At 44.3% G+C, this 16,531-nt stretch overlaps 1 protein-coding gene across 1 annotated transcript in view; it reads left to right on the top strand.

Annotated features, from left to right (window-relative positions):
• The window catches only part of brsk2a (BR serine/threonine kinase 2a), a 512,190-nt gene that overhangs the window by 245,381 nt on the left and 250,278 nt on the right, over window positions 1–16,531 (top strand). The window lies entirely within an intron of this gene.

Genomic DNA, 16,531 nt, shown 5'->3' with positions numbered 1-16,531 from the left:
ACAAAAAAAAAAAAGATTTCCATTGATCGTTAGTACTCCATTGACTTTTAGTCCTCTTGACCTTCAGCTTCTGCATTGTGTATTTATCTTCAAAAAAATCTTAAACTCCCCCTAGACCATTTAAAAAATAAATATACTTAGAAAACATGAAACAATAGACAGTTTAAAAAACATTACCAATAAGTTGGTTGGGTTGGCTGGTAGCCTCATGGTTGGAGTGTTGAGTCAGTAACTGAAAGGTTGCTGGATCAAATCCCCAAACTGAGAAGGTAAAATCTGTAATTTTGCCCCTGAACAAGGCAGTTAACCTACATTAGCAGGTGTAATGATGATATCCCTTGCGATACCTACCACATCCTGTATTAGGAGGAAACTCACAAAATAAATAATTGTCTACAAGGCAATACTATTCAATCACCCTATTGGCAAGGTAGTCATTCACCAAGTCCTTTAAAAGTGACCAGCTCTTCCACACTGGTATCAGTCCCACATAGATAACTATTAGAAATTATGTTCTGACAGTCTGTCTGTAGTGAGGAATTTTTCTTCCATTCCACTGGTTGATAAGGACTTCTGTAATGAACACTTCACCGGTGGTCTTGTATCGTTTCAGGTACAGTCCTTGGGTCAAGGGATATTACTGCAACTTCAGACTGTAGATTATCATAACCTGTAATGAAGGAAACAAAAAAATGAAAGTAACATGTCTTGGTTTGAAGAGAAATTTATATTTCACAGATTTCCCTAAGCATGTCCCAATTTGCAGGAAAAAGTTGGACATTTCACCTAGATAGCCCTAATATGATGACTGCGGTGTACAACATAGAAGCTCATCAGGTTCTGATCATCTTACTATGCTTCTTCACCTCAGATTGGCCCCCGATTGCTAATCAATCAGGTCTTTATTCTCCAGGCTCCGCTTTGTCATCAAAATTGACAACTTTGCAATGAGTGACATGTATCCATCGTGATTTTCCCTGGACTTTTACTGCTGACCTCGTTATGAGCAAAACTTGATAAGGACCTTCCCATTTTGGCCCTAATGTCTCTAGTACATAGTAAAACAATTATCACCTACTGTCCTGGCACTACGTCAAGTCCCCCCTCAGGAGTTATTCTCCACGCCTCTTTTACTTGTCTGTCCATGATTTTTCCATGTGCTTTCATCTTCAAAATTGCAACTTGTCCAGTTAACTGGGGAGCATTCAGTTGAGCCATCACCTCCGGTCCATTCTTCACAGGAGCTCCCAGTGGTGTCATGAAACCTCTATTTTCCCATATTTCTCCAAAGTCATGGATAACGCCAAAAGCATACCTTGAGTCTATGTAGATATTAGCTGTTTTTCCTTCATCCTGTTTGCATGCTTCTGTCAAAGGCACCACATCCGCCACTTGTGCTGATGTTCCTGCAGGGTAACATGCCTGTCACTATCACATTGTCCATTGTAGTAACTGCCCAGCCTGCCTTCCTCACACACCCCTCCACAATGCTTGAACCACCTGGGAATAAGATAAACTCAGGGTTTTCCAAAGGATGACTCTTAATAAACCCATCAGAGAGCTGATCCAAAACCGACTCACAACAGTCGTGTTCAAGTAATGTGGTATCTGGAGGAAGCATCAGAGTAGCTGGATTACATGGTGTGCCACGTTGTATGATGATGTTAGGAGCCTCCAACACAGTTGACCATTTGTTCCAATGAGCAACTATGACCTGTGCACCTCGATTCAAAATGAACAGCATGTTGTATGAACAGCATGTTGGCAGAATGTGTCTTTTCAACTATACCCATGTCCCATAGATCTTTAATCACTACTTTAGTAGCAGCCATTGCTTCCTTTCTAATGATATATTGTCTTGTGCAAGGTGGGGCAACACCTGTCAAGCACACTGGTTCCATATCCAAAGTTCCACACACATTTTTCATCATAGGCCAAAGAGGATGAACTGTAGATCCCTGCAGTTGTCTAATTTGCCACGTCACCTTCCCTTCAGACATGTTCAATGTTGAGGCAAGTTGCATAATAACATCAAGGCCTAAAATAGGTTGTTCAAATGAGCCTATCCACAGCCCTGCCTCAATCTTCATTTGACCAACTGAAATTGATGATGGTTCTTCTTGCCTGTGTACTGAGAACATGTGTTTTGCATAATGGATTCAGCACCCGTATCAACAAAAAAATGACTGCAACGTTGTTAACCATCATGTTCACATATATTCCATCCACCAGCTGAGATGGGACATAAGAGGCGGTCTGTTAGTTTCCCGCCATAGCATCCAACAAACTGCTGCTGTGCTGGAGAGAGCTTCTTAAATTTCTGCATCAGCATTGTGTCGTTGGGGCTGTTGTCCTGTTTCCATTCTCCCTTAGACGTACCCTGCTTCTCCTGGCCATTCCTCATAAGGACACGTTTTCTTTTCCGAATGGCTTGTTGCCAGTGACCAGAAATCACAAAATAATGACATTCACCAGGTCTCTCTTCTGCTGAATGAATAATGTGGTTGATTACACTTGGAACCTGCACAACTCTGATATCAGCCCGTTTATTATGATTATTGATGCTTCTGTCCAGTTGTGACAACCTGACGATGATGTCACCGTAGTTTTGTCTCTCCCAATCAGTAGTTGTGTAAACAAAAGTTTTTCGCAGATCCTTGTGTATGGATTGCATCAGCTGATGGGTGATTGAGTGCTGCTTCATCTTCCACGTCGGGTATCCCACTGTGTCTAAGCACCTCTGCGCTAAACCTTATTTCAAATTCAACAAACGGTTCTTTCGGTTTTTGAACACATTTTGTTCTCTCTCCCTAATGGGTGGTCAGAACCTTAAGGAAACCATGTATGGTTCTCCATCCATCGGCCACATATTGCTCTTCACCACCCACAGCTATATAAAATCTTTCTTTAAGTATGCCGTGTTCACGGTTGTTCAAAACAAAGGCTAATAACTGGAACCCATCATAAGGATGTAGATTGTAGAGTTTCTTAAATGGTCAAATGGTCCCAAGTCTTCATACCCACATCTCGTGGATGCTGCAAAGGTTTTGACCATTCATCCAACTGTTTTGGAGATGCTGATTTATGTGTGATTACTGTCACCGGGGGTTTGTCTTTACTACCTTTTACAGCCTGTGTTCTGGTTGGCTTAAGACATCATTTGTCACCGCTTTCAGTATCTATTAACTCAAAGCCAGTCAAGCCAGATGCTTGAAACCCGATCATCCTTGCGCAACTCAGGTGGGGGCCAAGTCTGTTTTTATGATCCTTGCCTGTAATTGTTGAATTTCTTATTTTAAGGATTTGATCTGTTCACCAAGAGCCCTGAAACGTTCTTTATCTCTCTGCAATGTTCTATCACGGATATCAAGACAGAATTTCTCATCCCTCTTCCTTACTTCGGCTAATACAGTTAAAGACCATATTGTTTTTTTCAACGAGTTAGACATTCCCTGTATTTTTCCCCAAGCGTTTTATATATCAGACAGATTACATATTCCATCTTTGTCAACAATGACATAATATTTCTTTATTATCTCTTGCCTACACTTCTCTACTTTGAAATTGATCTTCATATCACTAGACAGTGAATTTAAAATGTTTTTTATTTTTTTATGTTCACATCCGGAGGAGCTGTTCCGCCTTTCTCCAGAGTGGTTTTCTCACATTAACTAAAAAATGTGTATAATTTCAAATCAAATTGTTATTTGTCACATGTGCCGAATACAACAGGTGTAGATCCTACAGTGAAATCCTTACTTACAAGCCCTTAACCAACAATGCAGTTTTAAGAAAATACCCCCCAAAAAGAAGAGATAATAAAAACAAATAATTAAGGAGCAGCAGTAAATAACAAAAGCGGGACTATATAGAGGGGGTACCGGTTCAGAATCAATATGTCAATGTGCGGGGGCACTGGTGTCGAGGTCATTGAGGTAATTATGTACATGCAGGTAAGGTTATTAAAATAGCTAGAGTGCCTTGCGAAAGTATTCGGCCTCCTTGAACTTTGCGACCTTTTGCCACATTTCAGGCTTCAAACATAAAGATATAAAACTGTATTTTTTTGTGAAGAATCAACAACAAGTGGGACACAATCATGAAGTGGAACGACATTTATTGGATATTTCAAACTTTTTTAACAAATCAAAAACTGAAAAATTGGGCGTGGAAAATTATTTTGTTCAACTTGTCATCAACTTGTTGTTGATTCTTCACAAAAAAATACAGTTTTATATCTTTATGTTTGAAGCCTGAAATGTGGCAAAAGGTCGCAAAGTTCAAGGGGGCCGAATACTTTCGCAAGGCACTGTATGCATAGATAATAACAGAGAGTAGCAGCAGCGGGGAGGGGGGGACAAATAGTCTGGGTAGCCATTTGATTAGCTGTTCAGGAGTCTTATGGCTTGAGGGTAGAAGCTGTTTAGAAATCACTTGGATCTAGACTTGGCGCTCCGATACTGCTTGCCGTGCGGTAGAAGAGAGAACAGTCTATGACTAGGGTGGCTGGAGTCATTGACAATTTTTAGGGCCTTCCTCTGACACCGCCTGGTATAGAGGTCCTGGATGGCAGGAAGCTTGGCCCGGTGATGTACCGGGCCATATGCACTACCCTCTGTAGTGCCGAGCAGTTGCCATAGTAGGCAGTGATGCAACCTGTCAGGATGCTCTCGATGGTGCAGCTGTAAAACATTTTGAGGATCTGAGGACCCATGCCAAATCTTTTCAGTCTCCTGATGGGGAATAGGTTTTGTCCTGCCCTCTTCACGATTGTCTTGGTGTGCTTGGACCATGTTAGTTTGTTGGGGATGTGGACACCAAGGAACTTGAAGCTCTCGACCTGCTCTACTACAGCCCCGTCGATGAGAATGGGGGCGTGCTCGGTTCTCCTTTTCCTGTAGTCCACAATCATCTCCTTTGTCTTGATCACGTTGAGGGAGAGGTTATTGTCCTTGCACCACACGGTCAGGTCTCTGACCTCCTCCCTATAGGCTGTCTCATCATTGTCGGTGATCAGGCCTACCACTGTTGTGTGATCAGCAAACTTAATGATGGTGTTGGAGTTGTGCCTGGCCGTGCAGTCATGATTGAACAGGGAGTACAAGAGGGGACTGAGCATGCACCCCTGAGGGCACCCTGTGTTGAGGATCAGCGTGGCGCATGTTTTGTTCCCTACCCTTACCACCTGGGGGCGGCCCATCAGGAAGTCGAGGATCCAGTTGTAGAAGGAGGTGTTTAGACCCAGGGTCCTTAGCTCAGTGATGAGCTTTGAGGGCACTATGGTGTTGAACGCTGAGCTGCAATCAATGAATAGTATTCTCACATAGGTGTTCCTTTTGTCCAGGTGGGAAAGGACAGTGTGGAATGCAATAGAGATTGCATAATCTGTGGATCTGTTGGTGCGGTATGCAAATTGGAGTGGTATATGGTATTGATGTGAGCCATGACCAGCCTTTCAAAGCATTTCATGGCTACAGACATGAGTGCAACGGGTCGGTAGTCATTTAGGCAGGTTACCTTACTGTATCTTACAGGGACTATGGTGGTCTGCTTGAAACATGTTGGTATTACAGACTCAGACAGGGAGAGCTTGAAAATGTCAGTGAAGACACTTTCCAGTTGGTCAGCATGCTCGGAGTACACGTCCTGGTAATCCATCTGGACCTGCGGCCTTGTGAATTTTGACCTGTTTAAAAGTCTTACTCACATCGGCTGCAGAGAGCGTGATCACACAGTCATACGGACCAGCTGATGCTCTCATGCATGTTTCAATTACTTGCCTTGAAGCAAGCATAGAAGTTATTTAGCTCGTCTGGTAGGCTCATGTCACTGGGCAGCTCTCGGTTGTACTTCCCTTTGTAGTCTGTAATAGTTTGCAACCCTGCCACAGCCGACGAGCGTCGGAGCCAGTGTGGTATGATTCGATATTAGACCTGTATTGATGCTTTGCCTGTTTGATGGTCCGTCTGAGGGCATAGTGGGATTTCTTATAAGCTTCCGGGTTAGAGTTCTGCTCCTTGAAAGCGGCAGCTCTGCGCTTTAGCCAGGTTTTTCTGTTATTCTTAATAACTCGCTGTTATTCTTAATAACTCTCTGCATGTACATAATTACCTCAATTAACTTGGCACTGGTGCCCCCACACATTGACACGTTGTCTCTGAACCGGTACCCCCTGTTTATAGCCCGCTGCTGCTCCTTAATTATTTGTTTTTCTTATCTCTTACTTTTTTTGTATTTTCTGTGTTGTTGGTTAAGGGCTTCTAAGTTAGCATTTCACTGATTTTCACACACCGATTGTATTTGGCACACGTGACAAATAACATTTATTTGATTTGATTTGATGACTACAAAACGTGGGCGAGCATCCACACTTGAGGAAACTGATATTTCTATAGTAGGTTAATTAATCATCTGATGGCCCAAATCAGCTCATCAATTTAGCCATGGAAACTCAAACAGTAGATTATTGCGTTTCACACATTTCGTTATGTGACAAGATGTAGCCTATAGGAATATAATCAAATAACAAGAGGCCTATTGCAACCATCGATGGCACAAGATCATCATCAACTGAGGTCTCGTTAAACCATCTAGATGCGCTAAATTCGCCCACACAGCTGATATCTATTGCAAAAGATGATGCCGGTGTTACTTTAGTCAGAGATCTGTAAATAATGACGAGATGCTCATGTCTCCGCCCTAACAATGGGAGTCGTCCCAAAAGCAGTAAAGCATACGACAAGCTTCGGTCTGCATATTAAACACGTTTGGCTTATGTTGGCGGGAGTGAGCCATCTCGCTTGGTCTCTTCCTCTTTGCCTTAGTCCTGCTTGCAACCAAAGTCTTTCAAGATATGTTCGCCCTCTGGTTGGTATTGTCATCTGAACAATTAAGTCCTTTTTGAACAGACTAAGGGCGATTTATTTATTTTACAAGCATTCTGTACAATAGAAATAAAGTATTTCCTTGTTTGACACGGCAAATCTACTGTGGCACTTTACCCCACACAATATATGAAAGGAAACTAACTTAGGTGTACTGTTATTTTATTTGTTTACTATTTATGTTATGACCATGCCAGACACTTTTGGATATCTTATCAAGAAACATAAGAAATTACCCTGCACTGGCCATATTTGTAACGGTTCTCTTTAGTTGAAGGAGAGGCGGACCAAAATGCGGCGTGATGATGATTCATGTTTGTTTAATAAAGGAAAACTATACATGAATAAACTACAAAACAATGAAATGTGAGAACTCAAAACAGCCCTATCTGGTGAAAACACAAGGACAGAATCACCCACCACAACAGGACCAAGCGGCGTGGTAACGGGCAACAGCAACGCAAAGAGGAATGGACATGGGAGTACGGTTTGGACTGCAAGAGTATGGACTATACTTCTTGGGAGGAGATAGACAGGTGGGCGGTCGACCCAGGGAGAGTGCCGGAGCCCGCCTGGGATTCGATGGAGCAGTGCGCGGAAGGTTATCGGAGAATGGAGTTGGCGAAGCAAGCACGGCGGTGCGGACGGAAGCCCGAGAGTCAGCCCCAAAAATTTCTTGGGGGGGGCTCACAGGGAGTATGGCTATGCCAGGTAGGAGACCTGCGCAAACTCCCTGTGCTTACAGGGGGGCTAGAGAGACCAGACAGGCACCGTGTTATGCTGTGAAGCGCACGGTGTCCCCAGTGCGGGTGCATAGCCCGGTGCGGTACATTCCAGCTCCACGTATCGGCCGGGCTAGAGTGAGCATTGAGCCAAGTGCCATGAAGCCGGTTCTACGCAGCTGGTCTCCAGTGCGTCTCCTTGGGCCGGCTTACATGGCACCAGCCTTGCGCACGGTGTCCCCGGTTCGCCTGCATAGCCCAGTGCGGGCTATTCCACCTCGCCGCACTGGCAGGGCGACCGGGACCATTCCACCGGGTAAGGTTGGGCAGGCTCGGTGCTCAAGAGCTCCAGTGCGGCTGCACGGTCCGGTCTATCCAGTACCACCTCCACACCCCAGCCCTCCGGTAGCAGCTCCCCGCACCAGGCTTCCTGTGCGTGTCCTCGGCCCAGTACCACCAGTGCCAGCACCACGCATCAGGCCTACAGTGCGCCTCGCCTCTCCAGCGCTGCCGGAGTCTCCCGCTTCTCCAGCGCAACCGGAGTCTCCCGCCTGTTCGGCGTTACGAGAGCTACTCAGTCCAGCGCTGCCAGAGCCTTCCTCTCCAGCGTTGCCGGAGCTTCCCGTCTGCCCAGCGCCATCTGGGCTTCCCGTCTGCCCAGCACCATCTGAGCCTCCCGTCTGCCCAGCGCCGCCTGAGCCACTCGTCTGCCCAGCGCCGCCTGAGCCACCCGTCTGCCCAGCGCCGCCAGTGCCGCCCGTCTGCCCAGTGCCGCCAGTGCCGCCAGTCTGCCCAGCGCCGCCAGTGCCGCCAGTCAGCCAGGGGCCGCCAGTGCCGCCAGTCAGCCAGGGCCGCCAGTGCCGCCAGTCAGTCAGGGGCCGCCAGTGCCGCCAGTCAGCCAGGGGCCGCCACTCAGCCCAGAGGCGCCAGAGCCCCTCAGCCCAGAGGCGCCAGAGCCCCTCAGCCCTGAGCTTCCGCCCCTCTGTCCCGAGCAGCTGCCCCTCTGTCCCGAGCAGCTGCCCCTCTGTCCCGAGCAGCTGTCCCTCTGTCCCGAGCAGCTGTCCCTATGTCCCGAGCAGCTGTCCCTCTGTCCCGAGCTGCCCCTCAGTCCAGTGGGGTCATTAAGTAGGGTCGCCGTGGCTAAGAGGCCACGGAAGCGGACAAGGTGGGGGACTAAGACTACGGTGAAGTGGGGGCCACGTCCAGCACCAGAGCCGCCACCGCGGACAGATGCCCACCCAGACCCTCCCCGATAGGTTCAGGTTTTGCGGCCGGAGTCCGCAACTTGGGGGTACTGTCACACCCTGACCATAGTTTGCTTTGTATGTTTCTATGTTTTGGTTGGTCAGGGTGTGATCTGAGTGGGCATTCTATGTTGCATGTCTTGTTTGTCTATTTCTATGTCTGGCCTGATATGGTTCTCAATCAGAGGCAGGTGTTAGTCATTGTCTCTGATTGGGAACCATATTTAGGTAGCCTGGGTTTCACTGTGTGTTTGTGGGTGATTGTTCCTGTCTTTGTGTTTTGCACCAGATAGGGCTGTTTTGAGTTCTCACGTTTATTGTTTTCGTTAGTTTATTCATTTATAGCGTCTTCATTAAAGAAACATGAATAACCACCACGCTGCGTTTTGGTCCTCCCCTCCTTCACCACAAGAGAACCGTTACAATATTTGAAATGTCTAACTACTATCAAGTCAATCTGGAGATTGCATTTTTTTGTGCCATAAGGGGTTGGGCCAGAATTGAACCCACGCCAACATGGCCTTTATGTGCACGCTGAAGGCAGTGGCCCTAACTGCTAGACCAGGCCACAGACAGGACTGGAAAGGAATCCCTTATCAGTGGTTGCAGTTGGGCATTTCCACTCTAACAAAATTATGCTGAGACTTTTCTGAGCATCATTCTGTTACTGTGCAATTGCCCAGTTGCGTAGTTGTCTTAACATTTAAGTGACTGAGAACATGACACACATTACATCCATTACATTTCCTATAATGCTTTACACAAGCTCAGTAGCGACTCCCTCAATGCCGCTTCATCAAGGTTTTTTATCCCCAACATGAACTGGAATACTCCTCCATGGCCATATTGGACATAACGTTTCTCGAGAAGGAGTGCTGATCTAGGATCCGTTTTGCCTTTTAAATCATAATGAATAAGAGGTGGGACCTGATCCTAGATTGCACTCCCAGCTCTTTTAATCACTTCCCTAAATCTTCAACGTATTGCCCTCTGCTAGCTAAGTAACAGCAAAACGAAAGAGAGAAAATATGTGTTGACCTCATTCCTGAGCACTTTGGAGATATTCACCTACACCAATGGCTGTATGTATCAAGCAGAGTATGAGTGCAGATTTAGGATCATGTCTCCTCTTTCCTTATCTCATTCATTGTCATCTAAACGGAAAAACTGATCCTAAACCAGCACTCCTACTCTGAGACGCTTTATGAGTACTGTCCCCAGATCCCTGTGTTCAGTCAGTGTTCAGTCAGGGGGTTAACGATTAAACGTTGGGTGCTGCTTTTTCCTTCTCATATCTTCTTTTGTTCTTTTCATACTCTCCCCTGTTTCTCTATGCGTGCGTCAAGCCTTAGCGCAACCCCTCCTCTCCTCTATCCTTTCCCCAACGATTAGGACTCCTAGTCAACTTCCTGCATTTGAAGATATTTTGTTTCAGTGCTGCTGCTGCTGTTGCAGCGTTGCTGGGGGAATTTCCATTTCATTGAAGAGTCAATGAGAGAGAGTAGACAGAAAGATGGAGAGCGAAAAGAGAGAGGGGGAGCGATTGAGTAAAAGGATGAGGGAGAGAGAGAGGTTGAGCAAGCTAGAAAGAGGGGGAGAAAGGAATAGAGAGTAGAGAAAGGAAGAGAGACTGAGAGAGAAACAGAGTAGATCGAGAGGGGAAGGAAGGAAGAGAGAGGGAGAAGGAGAAGGAGAGATGGGCTAGCTAGAAAGAGGGAGAGGGACAGGAATAGAGAGGAGAGAAAGGAGAGACAGGGGGAAGGAAAGAAGAGAGATGGAGAAAGAGAGAGACAGAGAGAGTAAGGGCTCTATTTTCAGCTGGAGATAAGGAGGCTCAAGTGTCAAATGCATGTTAGTTTGCAATTTCGGCATGTAAAAACTGCCGCACTGGCATTTTCCAGCTCTTACGCCAGGTTCGGTAATTTACCTGTCTAACATCACCTGGTTTGCACTGAGGTGGTAGGTGTAGAAATATTTGAGATGTGTACAAAACGTGCACCAATATGACAATTTTAGTGAGCGCATCTAGGGATATTTAAGACTGACCAAAAGCTGGTCTTAGTGGTAACGCAATTGGTTATGGCATTTATTTTTTCCAGTCGAGGATCACCAAGGTTTCATTAAAATATCATGAGCAGCAAAACAGACTTTCCCGTTTTTATTTATATTGGACATTATTTTTTGTCCAGCTTCTGTGAAACATTTGGGCTCATTATGTCTGATGCCCATTTGCATGAAAGGTATCAGTGATTGTAGGAAGCCTGTTCAGGAACATAACGTTATTAAAAAAATCAGCTTATTGTAAATATATATTTGTATTATTATGCATCCTCCACAATTCTTTTCCTCTGTTGGACCTAACTGTTAAATTACAGACATTCCGATCGCTGTCAATGGTGCCGAATATACTTGTTGGGTATATTTGCCTGTTTCTTTGTGTACCTTTCACATGGCATAGTCACTACTGGCCATATCAATGGTAAACTATAGCTATATACATTGCATTCGGAAAGTATTCAGACCCCTTCCCATTTCCCACATTTTGTTACGTTACAGCCTTATTCTAAAATGTATTAAATACATGTTATTCCTCATCAATCTACATACAATACCCCATAATGACAAAGCAAAAAACGTTTTTTAGACATTTTGGCAAATTTATTGAAAATGAAAACGTAAATACCTTATTTTACATAAGTATTCAGACCCTTTGCTATGAGACTCTAAATTGAGCTCAGGTGCATCCTGTTTCCATTGATCATCCTTGAGATGTTTCTACAACTTGATTGGAGTCCATGTGTGGTAAATTCAATTGATTGGACATGATTTGGAAAAGCACACACCTGTTCATATAAGGTCTCACTGTTGACAGTGCATGACAGAGCAAAAGCCAAGACATGAGGTCAAAGGAATTGGCCGTAGAGCTCCGAGACAGGATTATGTCGACCCACAGATCTGTTGAAGGGTACCAACACATTTCTGCAGTGCTTGAGTCAGTGAGGTGACCAAGAACCCGATGGTCACTCTGACAGACCTCCAGAGTTCCTCTGTGGCGATGGGAGAACCTTCCAGAAGGACAACCATCTCTGCAGCACTCCACCAATCAGGCCTTTATGCTAGAGTGGCCAGACGGAAGCCACTCCTCAGTAAAAAGGCACATGACAGCCAACTCGGCATTTGCCAAAAGGCACCTAAATAACTCTCAGACCATGAATAACAAGATTCTCTGTTCTGATGAAACCAAGATTGAACTCTGTCCTGAATTTCAAGTGTCACGTCTGGAGGAAACCTGTCACCATTCCTACGGTGAAGTATGGAGGTGGCAGCATCATGCTTTTGGGATGTTTTTCAGCAGCAGCGACTAGGAGACTAGTCAGGATTGAGGGAAAGATGATCAGGGAGTTCCTTGATGAAAACCTGCTCCAGAGTGCTCAGGACTCAGACTGGGGTGAAGGTTCACCTTCCAATAGGACAACGACCCTAATCACACAACCAATACAACACAGGAGTGGCTTCGGGACAAGTCTCTAAATGTCCTTTAGTGGCCCAGCCAGAGCCTGGACTTGAACCCAATTGAACATATCTGGAGAGACCTGAAAGTAGCTGTGCAGAGAAGAATGTAAAAAAACTCCCCAAATACAGGTGTGCCAAGCTTGTATCATCATACCCAAGAAGACTCAAGACTATAATCCCTGCCAAAGCTGCTTAAAAAAATACTTACTAAAGGGCCTGAATACTTATGTAGATGTGATATTTCATTTGTATTTTTTTTAAATAAATTTGCAAACATTTCTAAAAACCTGTTTTTGCTTTGTCATTATGGGGTGTAGATTGATTAGGGCAAAAAACAACTTAATACATTTTAGAATAAGGCTGTAACGTAACAAAATGTGGAAAAAGTCAAGGGGTCTGAATACTTTCCGAATGCACTGTATACACTGAGTAATACAAAACATTAGAAATACACTGCTCTTTCCATTACATTGACTGACCAGGTGCATCCAGGAGAAAGCTATTGATGTCACTTCTTAAATCCACTTCAATCAGTGTAGATGAATAGGGGGAGACAGGTTAAAAAATGATATGTAAGTCTTGAGACAATTAAGACATGGATTGTGTACGTCTGCCATTCACAGGGTGAATGGGCAAGACATACATTTTAAGTGCCTTTGAAAAGGGTAGGTATTAGGTGCCAGGCGCACAGGTTTGAGTGTGTCAGAACTGCTACACTGCTGGGGTTCTCATATTCAACACTTCCCCATGTGTATCAAGAATGGTCCACCACCCAAAGGACATCCAGCTAACTTGATACAGCTGTGGGAAGCGTTGGAGTCAACATTGACCAGCATCACTGTGGAGCGCTTTTGACACCTTGTAGAGTTCATGCCCCGACGAATTGAGACTGTTCAGAGGGCAAAAGGGGGTGCATCTTAAATTAGGATGGTGTTCCTAATGTTTTGTACACTTAGTGTATTTGGCAGCAGTATAACGGTGAGTGGACATTCCCCTATTCTCTTTACATTGGACATTTTTCCAGCTCCTGCGAAAAGTTTGGATGTGCGTAACATCCTAGTCTACATTATCTTAGGCCTAATATTATTTGCCAATGGGGAGCAATTATGGTGCCTGTAACTGTATTTAGACAGCCTAAGATGTTTAATTTTATTAGAACTTTTTAGGTGTTATCAATATTGAATTGAATCTTTCTTATTGACAACGTTTGGCATGTTCATGGCTCAGAATGTATGCATTTTATAGTAGGCCTATATCAGAGTGAATGCTATGTTGATAATATATTTTCATATTGAACCCATGCAATTACTGTTCAAAAACATATTTAACATTTTTAGCAAATATGGGATAGGCCTACATTTTGTCATATGTTTCTGTCGCCTATTTGGGCTCCCAAGTTGTACAGTGGTCTAAGGCACTGAATCTCAGTGCTAGAGGCGTCACTAGAGACCTTGGATCGATCCCAGGCTGTATCACAACCGGCCATGATCGGGAGTCCTATAGGGCGGTGTACAATTGGCCCAGCGTCGTCCGGGTTAGGCCGGGGTAGGCATTCATTGTAAATAAGAATTTGTTCTTAACTGACTTACCTAGTTAAATAAAGGTTGAATAAAAAAAAGTATCTATAAATTCGAATTGGAGGAGTTGATGACAACACAATACATAAAAAACGTAAACAACTTGAAGCAAAACATATCTAGCCATGGCGCACGTTCTGACGAACCAGTGAGGGGTCAAGTCTTGACAAACCTTCAACTTGTTCATTCATCAAAACCCAGCCCTTTTTTCGCCAGCTACTGTGCCAATAATTCTGGTTGTGACAATAGCTAAACTATTTCTGACACAACCCCAAACTTATGGTGCTAACAGCAGCGCTTAGATTTTTCATTGTGTTAGATATGTTAAAATAGAACCCTGAGAGTCTTTCCTCCCTCTGTATGAGAGAGGCAGCTATTTGATGGCCTCTATGTTGACGTTCCTCCTCCTAAGCACTGTGACTCAGCAGCTTTCGACTGGATTTGCCTCTCTCTCTCAATTCAATTTCAATTTAAGGGTTTTATTGGCATGGGAAACGTATGTTTACATTGCCAAAGCAAGTGAAATAGATAATTAGCTAAATTGAAATTAACAATACAAAATTAACAGTAAACATTACTCTTACAAGGAGGGCCTGTTGTCCGGACCTCTGGCAGTCTCTATAGGGGTGCCACAGGGTTCAATTCTCAGGCCGACTCTTTTCTCTGCATATATCAATGATGTCGCTCTTGCTGCTGGTGATTCTCTGATCCACCTCTACACAGACAACACCATTCTGTATACATCTGGCCGTTCTTTGGACACTGTGCTAACAAACCTCCAAATGAGCTTCAATGCCCTACAACACTCCTTCCATGGCCTCCAAACAGTTTTTAAATGCTAATAAAACTAAGTGCATGCTCTTCAACTGATTGCTGCCCGCACCCTCCCGCCCGACTAGCATCAGTACTCTGGACGGTTCTGACTTGGAATATGGGGACAACTACAAATACCTAGGTGTCTGTTTAGACTGGAAACTCTCCTTCCAGACTCACATTAAGCATCTCCAATCCAAAATTAAATCTAGAATTGGCTTCCTATTTCGCAACAAAGCCTCCTTCACTTATGCTGCCAAACATACCCTTGTAAAACTGACTATCCTACCAATCCTTGACTTCGGCGATGTCATTTACAAAATAGCCTCCAACACTCTTCTCAGCAAACTGGATGTAGAGTATCACGGTACCATCTGTTTTGTCACCAAGCCGCATATACTACCCAGCACTAGGACCTGTATGCTCTCGTTGGCTTTCCCTCACTTCATATTCGTCGCCAAACCCACTGGCTCCAGGTCATCTATAAGTCTATGCTAGGTAAAGCCCCGCCTTATCTCAGCTCACTGTCACCATAGCAACACCCAACTGTAGCACATGCTCCAGCAGGTCTATTTCACTAGTCATCCCCAAAGCCCACACCTCCTTTGGGTTGCCTTTCCTTCCAGGTCTCTGCTGCCAATGACTGGAATGTATTGCAAAAATCTCTGAAGCTGGAGTCTTATATCTCCCTCTCTAACTTTAAGCATCAGCTGTCAGAGCAGCTTACACTGTGCCTGTACAGCCAATCTGTAAATAGCACACCCAACTACCTCATCCTCATACCTCAGATACTTATCCTCTTGCTCTTTTGCACCCCAATATCTCTACTTGCACATCATCATCTGCACATCTATCACTCCAGTGTTAATGCTAAATTGTAATTATTTCACCTCTATGGCCTATTTATTGCCTACCTCCCTACTCATCTACATTTGCACACGCTGTACATAGATTTTTCAATTGTGTTATTGACTGTTGACTGTACAGGTACAGTGACTGTACTGTGTGTAACTGTGTTGTTGTTTTTGTCGCACTGCTTTGCTTTATCTTGGCCAGGTGGCAGTTGTAAATGAGAACTTGTTCTCAACTGGCCTACCTTAAAGGTGAAATACATGTTTTTATAAAAAATGTAAAAAAGTTCCAAAAGAATAAAGACATGTCACATGTCATAGTATGTCTATAAATAGTGTTGTAAGGATATGCAAATAGTTAAAGTACGAAAGGGAAAATAAATAAACATAATTATACTGTGGGTTGTATTGACAATGGTGTTTGTTCTTCACTGGTTGCCCTTTTCTTGTGGCAAAAGATCACAAATATTGTTGCTGTGATTGCACACTTTGTTATTTCAACAAATAGATATGGGAGTTTATCAAAATTTGATTTGTTTTTGAATTCTTTGTGGGTGGGTGTAATCTGAGGGAAATGTGTGTCTCTAATATGGCCATACATTTGACAGGAGGTTAGGAAGTGCAGCTCAGTTTCCACCTCAATTTGTGGGCAGTGTGCACATAGCCTGTCTTGAGAGCCAGTTCTGCCATTCTCAATAGCAAGGCTATGCTCACTTAGTCTGTACATGGTCTTAGATATCCTTCATTTTGGGTCAGTCACGATCATCAGGTATTAGAATGTAACTGCTCTTGGATTTTGATAGTTAGTGGATATCGGCCTAATTCTGCTTTGCATGCATAATTTGGTGTTTTACGTTGTACACTGAGGACATTTTGGCAGAATTCTGCATGCAGAGTCTCAATTTGGTGTTTGTCCCATTTTGTGAA

The sequence above is a fragment of the Oncorhynchus tshawytscha genome, linkage group LG19 (assembly GCF_018296145.1).
Source record: "Oncorhynchus tshawytscha isolate Ot180627B linkage group LG19, Otsh_v2.0, whole genome shotgun sequence".
In the NCBI taxonomy this organism is placed as follows: domain Eukaryota; kingdom Metazoa; phylum Chordata; class Actinopteri; order Salmoniformes; family Salmonidae; genus Oncorhynchus; species Oncorhynchus tshawytscha.
Note: the sequence above shows the minus strand (reverse complement) of the source record. Positions and strands in the feature narration are given on the sequence as shown.